Consider the following 13,104-nt stretch of genomic DNA (forward strand, 5'->3'; position numbering starts at 1 on the left):
TACTGTCTGTGAGGGGGACTTAGTGGACAGACCCTGTCTTTAAATAAAATACAAAATAAGTCTGGGGATGTGGCTCTGTGGTTAAGTGCCTCTGCATTCAATATCCAGTACCAAAAAAAAAAGAAAATCACAGACTTGCTCTGAAATGCCACTGTGTCCCACTGGAGAACTGGCTGTCTCCTGGAATGCCTTCCTCATCCTCCATCACTACTATTTGGTGCTGGGTGCCCTGCTCATTACCTAGGTGCACATCTAGTACCTAGCTCATGACTTGAGCTAATGGAGTTCCTGGTGCCTGTGCTTTCTGACCCCTGCTAGACAAAGAGCCCCCCATGAGAGCAAGAAGTAGTTCTTTTACCTGGGCAGTGGGTGAGCAAATGGAAGGACTTGAGGCATAGATAGGACACAAGAATGTTCCCTGTTGGGGGCTGGGATGGATCGTGGTTCAGCGGTAGAGCACTCACTAGCATGTGCATGGCCCTGGGTTCGATCTTCAGCACCACATAAAAATAAATGAATGGAATAAAGGTATTGTGTCTAACTACAACTAAAAAAATAAAAAATAAATCTTTAAAAAAAAAAGAATGTTCCCTGTTGGTAGCTTTGGAGGAGGCAGGGGTGGATGGAGAGAATTGATGGGCCCCCCTGTCCAAATCTCCTCTACTTTCCAGTCCTGACGCTATGAAAGTCTTGATTGTGCCACATCTGCTTGCACCCTAGGCTTCCTGTCTGAAATCCTTTCCTTCATCTCAATATTCACAGAACCCCTTTTCATTCCGTAGATGTTCCACATTTCCTCCTCCTCCAGGGTGTTTTCACTGACTCCCAGGGATCTGACAGCTGCTTCCTTTGGGCTCTTCCAGCCCCCAGCTTTTCCTTCATTCTAGCCTGATGCTGTATTCATCTCCTAACTGGACTGTGAGCTCCACAAGGTCAAGAGTCCTGTTAGTTAACATTGCATCCCTAGGGCTTAGATCCAGAGTGTTAGCAGAGTGTGTTGAATGAGTAAATATCAGTCAGCGGTGACTTCCCATAGGCGGCACTCCATGTCATAGATTAGTTGTAAGTCATCCTCTGGGCTCAGAGGACCTGAGATCCCATCAGTGGTGTAGACAGACTGGAGAGGTCAGTGGCAGGTCTGAAGCAGCCTGGGCTTTCAGTGTAGCTAACAGTTGCCTTGTTTCTGATTCTGCAGCTGGAACTCCAAGAGGCAGGAGACAAGACCTGGATATGATGTTCTGAATCGGCAGGGCACTTTGTCTCTTATCACCACCTGCTGGTGCTTCCAAGGTACCAGACACTTTATTTTTTTTCCACATGTTTGGATATCCACAGGGAGGAACCTATGGTTATCTCCCTTCATAGATGCATAAACTGAGATGTAGAGAGGTTAATTTGTGCATGTGTGTTTTGCTTTCTTTCACAAACTTCTCTGGGTCCCATTGAAGCCTCACAGATTTGTTGTCAAACCCACTTTCTAAAGGACAAAAACGAGGTTCTGGAAGTACAGAACCAGTTTCTCTGGCTCTGAAACTGGCTTGGCTTTCCACTTGACAGAATTGCCATGTCAACAGCGCCCCCTGCAGGCAATGGCGGGGAAGCTCCTCATGTCTAAAAGGACCTACCACTCCATCCTCCCACCGGAACAAGGCCATCCTGCTTCCTTAGGCACAGGTTGCTGAAGAAGGGTATCTTCCTGCAGAATTGTACCTTAAGCATGGACATGGGTGAATCAATCCTGGGCTTGTGTCTTGACATTTCTGTGTCTGTGAGCAGCAGGGGCTCTTCCAGGTCATTGCCATGCTTACAAAAATCATTTTCAGGATGGGCATGGTGGCACAAGCCTGAAATCCCACAGTTTAGGAGGCTGAGGCCTGAAGATCATGAGTTCAAAGCCAGCCTCGGCAACTTAGCAAGGCCTTAAGAAACTCAGTGAGATGCTGCCTCTCAATAAAATATAAAAAAGGGCTGAGAGCTGGGTGTGATGGCACATGCCTATAATCCCTGCGGTTTAGGAGGCTGAGGCAGGAGGACTGCAAGTTCAAGGCCAGCCTCAGCAAAATTGAGGTGCTCATCAACTCAGTGAGACCCTGTCTCTAAATAAAATACAAAATAGGCCTGGGGATGTGGCTCAGTTGTCAGGTGCCCCTAGGTTCAATCCACAGTACAAAAAAAAAAAAAAAAAATTTTCAGAATTCTTGACTTCAAGCAGGCACCTGAAAATCAGCTAGATCAGGTGAGTTGATGTCTTTCCTTGCTGCTTGGCTGATGGTTGGGGACCAGCCTCTTCCTGATGGGTCAGGAGCTCTGCAGCCTGTATTGGTGATAGATGAGGCATAGCTGTGGAAGTAACAGGTAACAGAAGTAGCTCACATTTACTGAGCACTTAACTGGTGAATTTTATGAAGTACATTCACTTTAGTTGTGTCCCCAGGACTGGGTGTGTCTCATGAATAGGGTTCTCAACTGTAGTACAGGGACATGAATCCCATCGCATGCGTTATTTCCACCTCACTACTGTTTGGTAGATACTGGTAATACATTCCCAATTTACTGATGAAGCCCAGAATCTGTAAATAGTAACCGGTGCAAGATCACCCTGCTAACAAGTGGCTGAAGCAGTAGTCCCCAGTATTACCTAATGCACTGTACTGAGAAGTGCTTGACCTGGGAGGCAAAATGTTAGAGAGGAGAAATGGCAAAGAGAAATAAATGAATATTAGATACTGCAAACTGAACACCCACTAACTGCTGGGTGCTAATCTAAGGCCATTCCATAAGTCATTTACACTCCTGTTATTTGCATTTTGTTATTTCCATCATTTTCAAAGATGAGGCTGAGCAAGGTCTTCTGATATGCCTTAACATGGTGTTAGAACTCTTGGGGCTGTGGTGTGGCTCAGTGGTAGAGTGCTCACCTAGCATGCGCGAGACACTGAGTTCGATCCTCAGTACCACAAAAATGTAAAATAAAGCTTACAACTTAAGAATAAATATTTAAAAAAAAACTAGAACTCTTAGGTTCAACAGTGGTGTGTTGTACTTGCCTATATGTCAATCTTAGTAGGACACCACTCCCCCCCCCCTTTTTTTTTTGTAACAGGGATTGAACCACTGAGCCACATACCCAGCCCTTTTTATGTTTTGTTTTGAGACAGGGTCTCACTGAGTTACTTAGGGCCTCACTGAGTTGCTGAGGCTGGCTTTGAACTCGTAATCCTCCTGCCTCAGCCTCTCCCAAGTCACTGGATTACAAGAGTGCACCACTGTGCCCAGTCAAATTGACCTTCTTGGCACTCTTGACTTATGTTGGGAAAGCTGGGTTCGAGAGCTGATCCCAATTATCTGTGACTTGGACATGATTTGACCAAGTTTTCTAGGCCTCAGTTTCCCCACTAGTAAAGTATAGAAACTAGGCAATTCTAATTCCTACCACCAAGGTGTCTTCAATCTTTTTTTTTTTTTCTTTAGTACTAGGGAGTGAACCCAGGGGTTCAACCAATGAACGACATTCCCAGTTCTTTTTATTTTGACACAGGATCTCATTAAGTCTTTAAGATCTCGCTAAATTTTCCAGGCTACCTTGAACTTGGACCCTTCTTTCAATTGTCCCTAGATGCTGGCATTAAAGATGTGCATGAGGGCTGGAGTTGTGGCTAAGTGGTAGAGTGCTCGCCTAGCATCTGCAAGGCCCTGGGTTTGATCTTCAGCACCACATATAAATAAAGGTATTGTGTGCAACTACAACTAAAAAATAAATAAACATTTTTTTAAAAAAAAGATGTGCATGGGGGCTGGGGTTGTGGCTCAGTGGTAAAGCAGTTGCCTGGCATGTGTGAGGCCCTGGGTTTGATCCTCAGCATCATCTATAAATAAATAAATAGGTAGGTAAATAGATAAATAAAGGTCCATTGGCGTCAAAAAACACTAAAAAATAAAAAAAAATGATGTGAATCACTATGTCCAGCCCTTTGAGAATTTATTTCTTTCCTTCCTTCCTTCCTTCCTTCCTTCCTTCCGTGGTGCTGAGCATCAAACTTATGCTACACAAGTATTCTACCACTGAGCTACATCTCCAGCCCTGAGAATTTCTAATGAGTATAAATCTGCCTCCACTCAGAAGATCCTTGGCACCCCATGTGTGAAGAGGAACAGCCACCTCCAAACATCAGCAGTGACTTCTAGAGGGCATTGCTCACTCCCCTCGGGATCTAGAGCCTCCCTCCGAGGCCAGACTAACCCAAAGCTGAATGCCAGCACTCCTGCCTCCCAGCTGGGCTCCTTAAGCAGGCGACCTCTCCTTTCTGTGCCTCAGTTTTTTCTTCTGTAAAATGGAGTGCTAATTGTAGGGGCTTCATTTGGGAATCAGTGAGAAAACAGGCAGAAAAAATTGGAGGCATGGAAAATTCTCGGTAAACAAATGTGACTCCTGTTGTGTCTACACCACCATTCTGGGCCCTGGGGAAGTTCCTGAATCTTGGACCCTGCCTCCTCTCTAGCCCCTGGGACCAAGATGGTGTTGGGGAGAGGGAGGAGAGTCAGGGTCCTGCTGAGACAGTGGAGGGTCTCAATTTGGGTCTCAAGTAGCCCCTACCCCTGAAACTTGAGGAGCTCCCGGCTCAGCCCAGGTGGCATTACCAGGCATTCTCACACATCCTTGTTCAGCAGCCGCCTGTGGGGAGAGGCAGCGGCCCCGTGAGGACCGGGGGAAGAATGGTGCCAGGACTGCCACACTTCAAGCCAGGGGCTGCCACCTACTGTGGCCTCAGCTGAGAGGAGATGACTGAAGTGCCCATGTGCTCCGGGCTTGTGAGGTGTGCTGTGTCACCAGGAGTGGTCTGGGACAGGGTCTTGACTGTAATCGGGGACCCAATTCCTAGGGACGTGGGTGAACTACAAGGGACCAGGAGCCCCCCAAACTGCAGGATTGTGTGGGTGATCCTCCTTGGGCATAAGACCCCAAAACATCAAAAGAATTCTTGATTTATTAGGCAGAAGAACTGGCTTCCAGACCTCATTTATCCCTTCTTCCCTTCCTGTCATCGTGCAACCCACAGAATGGGACCCGCGTCCGGCCCTTCTCTGTACTGGGACTATAGCCCTGAAGAAGATGGGCCTCTAACTCCTCTTGTCCAGAACCCCAATAAGTACGAGGTCAATTTTATAAGAGCTGATAGAGGGGCAACTCCAGGGGCCACAAGAACCTCAAACTGGAGCTCCTGACCCAGTAAATGGTGGGAGGCAAGTTGGAAGTCAGCAGATGAGTCTCCGCTCAGTGTCCATGACCTTGGGAAGAACTCCAGCCTTGCTGAGCCACGGTTCTCCTGTTTCCCATGAGCTGATGGCACTACTTCTCAGGAGGGGGCAAGAGTAGAAGAGATGAGCCGGGCGCAGTGGCACACACCTGTAACCCCAGCAGCTCAGGAGGCTGAGACAGGAGGATCATGAGTTCAAAGCCAGCCTCAGCACCTCAAAAAATACAAAGGGCTGGGGATGTGGCTCAGTTGTTAAGTGCTGCTGAGTTCAATCCCTAGTACCAAAAAAAAAAAAAAAAAAAAAAATGGAAGAGAGAAGGGCCTATCTTGGATCCTGGCCCAGGAACTGTGCTGGAACCCCTGGATATGGGACTCATCCAGGTGCCCAGCTCAGCTCAGTGCTCGTTCCCCTTCCCTGGAGCCAGAAGGGCACCCATTTAAAATGCTCCAGGGAAAAGAGTGCTGGTGTGGGAATTGGGGATCTGGTCCTTGTTCCCACTCTGCCTGGACTTACCAAGTGACCCTGACACTTCCCACTACACAGAAAGAACCAGGCTGCCCATTTGGCCATGGGCAAATGCATTCAGGTGGGGGAAGTGCCAAGACAGGTGAGCAGTCAGGGGGCTTCCAGAGGAGATGGCATAGCTGAGGACTGAGCTGGGGTCACAAAAACTGAGTGGGATCCCTGGACCTGGAGTCCTGGCAGAACCTCTGGGTGTGATGGAGGAAGTTGGAAGTAGGGTCCTGGGAGGATGGCTCCATTACTCCACACTCACTCACTGGTGAGGTAATGACAGAGAACAGGGCCTCTGGGGTTAGATGGACCTGGGTTTGAATCCCTCTCATCTTTGCTTCATCAGGGACCCTGGGTAAGGATTTCACCTACTCACACCTCATTATTTCCATCTGGGAAATGGGCTTAGTAAACATACCTATTCAAAAGATTGTCAGATTATGACATGACTCCATTTATATGAACTCTCCAGAATAAGCAAATCTAGAGAGACAGGAAGTAGATTAGAGTGGTTATGCAGAGCTGTGGGGGTAGGGCGATCGGGTTGTGGGATGATAGCTAAAGAGTGAGCCTTTGAATGGTTTGAATGATTGATGTGTTCATTATATCTGAATAAATGTGTTTCCCTCCTGGTCCCCCTCCAAAAAATCCCAAGAAGTTGTTGGGAGGGTCAGATGAGCGGCTACATGCCTAACACACTCTTAAGTGTCCTTAAATGTTCCCTACAGCCAGTCCCACCCGCCCCCAGGGAAGGCTGATAGGGTTTGGGAGGAAGAGAAGGGGCCTGGCTGGCCAGGGGCTGGCTGGGGTCTCTAAGCAAGGTACATAAGGTACATAACCTCCCTGAGGCTCACTTTTCTCATCTGCAACGTGGGGGTGACTTTCCAGGCATTGGCCACCTCTAGGGACATCAGGAAGCTCCCAGGAGACCATAGGTTTTGACAGGTACAGAAACAAGGTTGAATGTGGAAGAGCAGGGAGTGGGGAAGGTGTAGTGCCCCTTTTATCTGCCCCTCAAGGGACTGGCCTCATGCAGCCACTCCTCATGTCCTAAGTGTGGCTTTCATTCAGGACACTACATAGGGAATAGAGCAGGAACCAGTGTCCAAAGCCACCTGGAGCTTAGAGCCCCAGAGAAGGTTCTCCTGGTGCTGGAGTGGAGACCAGCATGTCACCACTCTGGGCCTCCGTTACCTCATCTGTAAAATGGGGCATAAAGAAATAGGGCCTTCCTAGGGCTGTGCTGAGGCTCACTGTGACTGGCATGGTGTCGACAGTTAGTACATTGCTTTTTTTTTTTTAGAATCCTTATTCCTGATTGCCGTCATTATGAAATCATCATCCAGCAGATGCTTTTTATCACCCCACCCCAGCTACCTTCTCACACACTGTCAAGTTCCCCATGACAGGGCCGAGATGCTCCCTCCCAACCTAAGGGGGCTGAGAGAAGCTCAAGGAGACCCTGGCTCCCTTCTTTGTGCCCCTTTCTCCAAGTTCAGCCACAGAAGGCACAGCCCGTGGGTCCTGCAAGGACTGAAGCCTCCTCTTTGTCTCCTTCCACCCAGCTACAGGGGAAGGTCACCAGGCCACCCCCACCCCCCCAGCCGGCCTTGCTGGACTTCTGCTCTCACTTTGATGGGAGCCCAGCTCAGCATTTCCTGCTGCATCTCTCCCTCTGCAGAGCTGCGGCTGGCCCAGAACCCAGCCAGGGCCACCCCAGCTCTCCAGCATCTGTACTATGCCGTGGGGGCAGAGGATAGGGACCTGCTTCCCCAGCTCCAGCCCAGCAGCCGCAGTGCCTGATTTATGGCTCCCTCTGGGCTCACTCCAGCAGAACTGCCTACAAACCACTTCTGGGCCCTTCCTGTCTGGGTCCCTGTTTGCAGGCAGTCAGGTTGTCTCAGGCCACAGCGGGTACTCGGGACATCCGGGCAGGTTGTGGAGCAAGAAGGACAGGCATCCATCTTAGCAGTGCAGTGTTGGACTGGGCAGCCTGGAGTAGCTTGTGGGACCTCTCTGGGCCTCAGTTTCCCCATTTGTACAGTGTGAATGACCTTGAAACTGCCATCACTGATCCCATGCTTCTAATTGCCCTTCAGTTCCCTTCTCCCCCAAGTCTGTTGCGTTGGCACTGATTTACGGGAACCTTGGCAGGCAAGGCAAGCAAGACAGCAGTGGGCCATGGGGGTGGTAGAGAAACCCAGCTTGGGAGTCCAGGCTCCTCCCTTTCCCTGGGGCCACTGCCTCCATCTCCGCAGCTCTGGGTCCTCATCCATAAGTTAGGGAGAGTCAGACCTGAGCTCTAACAGGTGACAGTTAAGTTACTATGGGCTTCCTTCCCTTTGAGGTCAGGCCCCACATCCCCTAGCCTGGTTCCCAGAGGCTGTCCAGTCCAGACAGGGAGGAATTGGCTGCTGGAGGGCAATTTGCAGCCAAGGTGGTGGTGGTGGTGCAGCACCTGGGATGGTGCCTCCAGGTGATCTGCAGGATCTCAGCTCAGGGGTGAGCAGGAGGAGGGGAGGCCAGAGCAGGCTCCCACACAGGATCTACAAGGAGGGTGTGGGACTATTAAAACCTTGATAATCTATTTGCTCATTTGTTCATCTTCCCAGCAAATATTTAGTCAGCATCTTCCCCTTAATGGCTCCCGCGTACCTGGAAAAGACAATCCTAAGCACCTCCCACGTATTAACTTGCTTTTATGATCACAACACCACTGTTTTCCTCATTAGGGACAGAGAGGTTAAGTCACTTGCCCAAGGTCACACAACTGATAAGTGATAGAACCAGGTCTGAAACCAGGGGGTCCTCTGAAGTCCAAGGCCAAAACCTTTATTTTTGCAGTGCAAAATAAATAGTGAATACCCAAATCTTGATTGTTGATGACGTTGGGAATACTAAGGAAATTCTAATATCTCTGTTTCACAGAGGAGGAGACCAAGGCATAGAGAGGTGATGACATTTTTCTTTTTTCTTTTCTTCTTCTTCCTTTTTTTTTTTTTGGTGGGGAGGGGTACCAAGGATTGAACTCAGGGGCTAAGGGGCACTTGACCTCTGAGCCACTTCCCCAGCCCTATTTTGTATTTTGTTTAGAGACAGGTCTCACTGAGTTTCTTAGGACCTCACTAAGTTGCTGAGGCTAGCTTTGATTTCACGATCCTCCTTCCTCAGCCTCCCTAGCTGCTGGGATTACAGGTGTGCACCACCATGCCCAGCAGTGATGTGATTTTTCTAACCCACAACTAGTGGTGACAGTGCTGGCATTTGTTGAAATGGCCTCCATGTTGAGAACAAGACCCTGGAGGGTGAGAGAAGACTAGTGGTAGCTTTTGCTTGGGGTCAGTCAGGCAAATGGCCAATAATAGTTATAATAATAATAGCAGTGCTTTTTTAGGAGCTATTATTGTGTGTTAGGCACCATGATAAGCACGTTATACTCATACTTTCAGTTATACTTCACCACTATGCTATTAGGCAAGTGCTGTGTTTTATAACCTTGTTTTTTTTTAATATTTTTTAGTTGTAGATGGACACAGTGCCTTTATTTTTTAAATTTATTTTTATGTGGTGCTGAGGATCAAACCCAGTGCCTCACACATGTAAGACAAGCGCTCTACCACTGAGCCACAAACCCAGCCCCTATAACCTTGTTTTATAGCTGAGGGAATAAAAGCTCAGAGAGGTCGTGTGACTTGCTCAAGGTCACACCGCAATGATTTACCAAACCAGGGTTTAAAAATTCGTTGGTGTTTTTTTTTTGGTCGTGCTGGGAATGGAACCCAGGGCCTTACATACACTTGGCAAGTGCTCTACCACTAAGCTAAATTCCTAGCTCTAGGGTTTAAATTTTTAAAATTATTTATAAATGGTCCAAAAAACTTTGGATGAGGAATAGACAGTTCCAAGTCTTTCTCCTCCCCTTCTATCCCCAGCTACCCAGGCCCTCCCCAAGAGGCAACTGGGATGATTTGAGTCTCCCAGATCTTTCCAGGCAGGTTTTTGCATTCTCAGACAAACCCAGTGGGCGCTGTTCACAGCCAGGTTTAAACGCAGGCCTGTGAGGTGACTGTCACCCCTAGGGCTGATCGGGACTTGGGTCAGAGTGCCCACTGTGCCCTGGCAGAGATGTGGGACCACCAGAGGCCTATGTCCCCACCTGGAGTGCTCCTCCCTCTCCTGGTCTTCTCACTGTCGCTGTGTCCTCCACAAGTTGGCTGGGCAGCCTGCCTGGCTCTGCTCCGAGGCTGCAGCAGACGCAGGACTGGTCCTCGGTGCTGGCTGGCTGTGCTGGTGCAGGGCTGCGTCAGCTCAGGGAGGGCCTCCCTTCAGCCCTGTGACACCTGATTCATTCACCTCACAGAGGCAGCCCCGTGTGAGGAAGCAGCCACTACAAAGGCAAAGGGGCCAGATGGAGTGGGCCCTGGGCGGGGCAGGAGCTGGGACATGTGGGTGCAGGGCGGGGATGCCTCCTTTGGGGCCAGGCTTTGGACTGGGGCTCAAGTCCTTGTTGCACCCTTCTGGATGGTTCTACTCCCCCTCCCCCAGGAGCCTTCGTTTTCTCTGAGGATTAAGAGATAAAGTGCCAAACTGCTTGGGGAATGTGAGCCCCCCCTAAGTGATAGCTGGACTGTTTTAATTAAAGGCTCTGGGCTTCTCCACTATCACAAGCCTCCATCTGACCCCTGAAAAGCAGTACCACCAGACCCGTGGGGCCTGCACCCAAACTCTTCCTTCCCTCCCCACATGCAGAGAGAAGTGCGTGTGCCTTGACCTTGGGTGATCTTACTTAGGTATATAGGTAGCAGAGATCCAGGACCCCACTCCACTCCCTAGGTGACCCTCCACAGGAGGCCTAATTGGTCTTTACCCTCACTGGGGGACAGGGCAGCAGTGAATATGTGCACAGGTTTAGAGGGCACTAACAGGAAGTGGAAGCTGATACAGACAGCTTAGTGCTGGGAGTCAGATGTCTGGGGCTGTCTCTTGCCTACTTGGGAGCCTTGGGCTTGCTTGAGCCTCAGTCTCCTCCTCTGTGAGATGGGCATGATCTTCTGTCCCATGAACTTCATGGGATTTGGGGTACTCAGGGGAGGAAATGCATGACCAGCACATGCCACCTGTAAAGCAGAGGTGGTGAGCAGGCAGTCCCAGGCTGAGGACCAACTTGGTTTAGTCCCCAAAAGCCATTAAAAAGATTTCAGGGCTGGGGATGTGGCTCAAGTGGTAGCGCGCCCGTCTGGCATGCGTGCAGCCTGGGTTCGATCCTCAGCACCACATACAAACAAAGATGTTGTGTCTGCTGAAAACTAAGAAATAAAATATTAAAAAAAAAAAAAGGATTTCATTTGGAAATAGTAGTGATGGTCAAAGAACACTGTGAATGTACTTAAAACACTGAACTGTACATGTAAAAGCTAGGGCAGATGGTACATTTTAGGCAATATATATTTTGCACTTTTTTTCCCTTTTGAGAAATATTGCCCAGGCTGCTCTTGAACTGGTGGGCACAAGTAATCCCTCTATCTCAGGCTCCCAAGTAGCTGGAACTTAACAGACAAATGCCGCCATGCTGGGCTTTTTCACACAATTTAAAAAAATATATTTATTTTTTAGTTTTTTAGGTGGATACAATATCTTTATTTTATTTTTATGTGGTGCTAAGAATCAAACCCAGGGCCCCACACATGCTAGGCGAGCGTACCACTACTTGAGCCACATCCCCAGCGCCCCCTACAATTCTTTTTAATGTGGGGGAGAATATCTGAAGCAGTTGCCCTGTCAGAAAAACAGCTCACTTTTTTTTTTTTAATTAAACCAGGAATTGAATCCAGGGGTACTTAACCACTGAGACACATGCCTACCCCTTTTAATGTTTTAAGACAGGGTCTTGTTAAGTGGACCAGGCTGGCCTTGCACTTTCAATCCTCCTGCCTCAGCCTCCCAAGTTGCTGGGTCTATGGGGATGCACCACCACACCCAACTAACAGCTCATTTTAAGAAACTCAATAAGGGCAACCTGGAAAGACCTTTAAGAGGTGGGTGGGGTATGAATATACCCCAATCCATGTGCTATCTAAAGGGAACTAGAACTTTGGAGCTGGCCCAGCCACTACAACCACAGGCCTCTTCCCATCTTCCAGTGTTTCCCATTGGCTGGATCTAACAAAGGCCATTGGCAAAGGAGCTTGGGAAATGTAGTTTTCAGAGGTAAACCCTTCAGAGGCTGAGTAGGGCAGAGGGAGGACAGCAGATGGGTCTGTGATCACAAGGCGGATGATCAAATGACCAGAATAATTGTCAGTGTTAAACAACTGAGCAATTGAGCATTAAAATTGAAATTTCTAGCTCCTGAAACACCAAAGGCCCCTTTGGGTCCACCATCAATCAGTGGTAGACCTAAAGGTGGGAAAAGGAAAGGAAGATGGGGTGGACGTGACTGTTTGTGAGGCCCATCTCTGCCTAGTCATGCTGTGGCCTTGGGGAGCCTTGCTAAGGAGTCCTGAGAAGCCTGTGCAGGGTCACAGGGTTCTGTCCAGCACTGTACAAGGAGGGAGGAGCTCCATGCGCTTTAGGGAACAGATAAGGGGAGAAGAAGCCATGAGGACCCTGAGCTGGATAGACTGAGCAGGCAGGACCTGGGGAGCCAGTGGGGCTCAACTGATCCCCAGAGAACGCACTTGGTATCTGGGACTGTGGGAACCTTTCTTCTGTAACTTTTGGGGAACTGTCTGGCTCCTTGGGGGTTTCATTTATTTTAGTTTTCTTTCTGACCTCATGTTCCAAGAAAGCCCCATGTGTAGTCTCACCTTGGAGGAATAGATGGGAGAACCTGGGAATTCCCTCCGAACATGCCTGAGAGGAATCTAGAAGCACTCAGGAAAGGTCTCAGACCTGCCCAGGGTGGCATGTTGAAAATTTTTTAGCTTCTTTTTCTTTTGCTATCCTGGGGATTGAGCCCAGGGACACTCTACCACCCTTCCCAGTCCTTTTTATTTTTCTGAGACAGGGTCTTGCTGTTGTTATGCCAGATTCGTGGGACCCCAGTAGACCTCCAGGAGCTGAATCCGATGCAATCACACAAGAGTCTTTATTGCAAGCTCGAGCCTGGACTCACAACCGTTCCTGACGCAGCGGTCCCAGGGAGTGAGTCCCGGTCTTTTCTTCAGTGAGATTTTATAGGTTTGGGGGGATACTCTATACATCACAACATCACACAGCAAATCATTCCATACCTCGGGAAAGTCATTGATTAGCACATTCAATGGCGAGAACAATTTGGGTAAGTGTGATTGGTTAGTATAAGAGGGGGATTCATTTGAACTGATTGGTTAGGCC

General features: G+C 48.9%; 1 non-coding gene across 1 annotated transcript; it reads left to right on the forward strand.

Moving 5' to 3' along the window:
* Positions 1-2,888: 2,888 nt before the first annotated feature.
* Positions 2,889-2,960, forward strand: Trnaa-agc (transfer RNA alanine (anticodon AGC)). The gene has a single exon. It is a non-coding gene; the product is annotated as a tRNA-Ala (tRNA).
* The last annotated feature ends 10,144 nt before the right edge of the window (positions 2,961-13,104 follow it).

The sequence above is a fragment of the Urocitellus parryii genome, chromosome 3 (genome assembly GCF_045843805.1).
Source record: "Urocitellus parryii isolate mUroPar1 chromosome 3, mUroPar1.hap1, whole genome shotgun sequence".
NCBI classification, from domain to species: domain Eukaryota; kingdom Metazoa; phylum Chordata; class Mammalia; order Rodentia; family Sciuridae; genus Urocitellus; species Urocitellus parryii.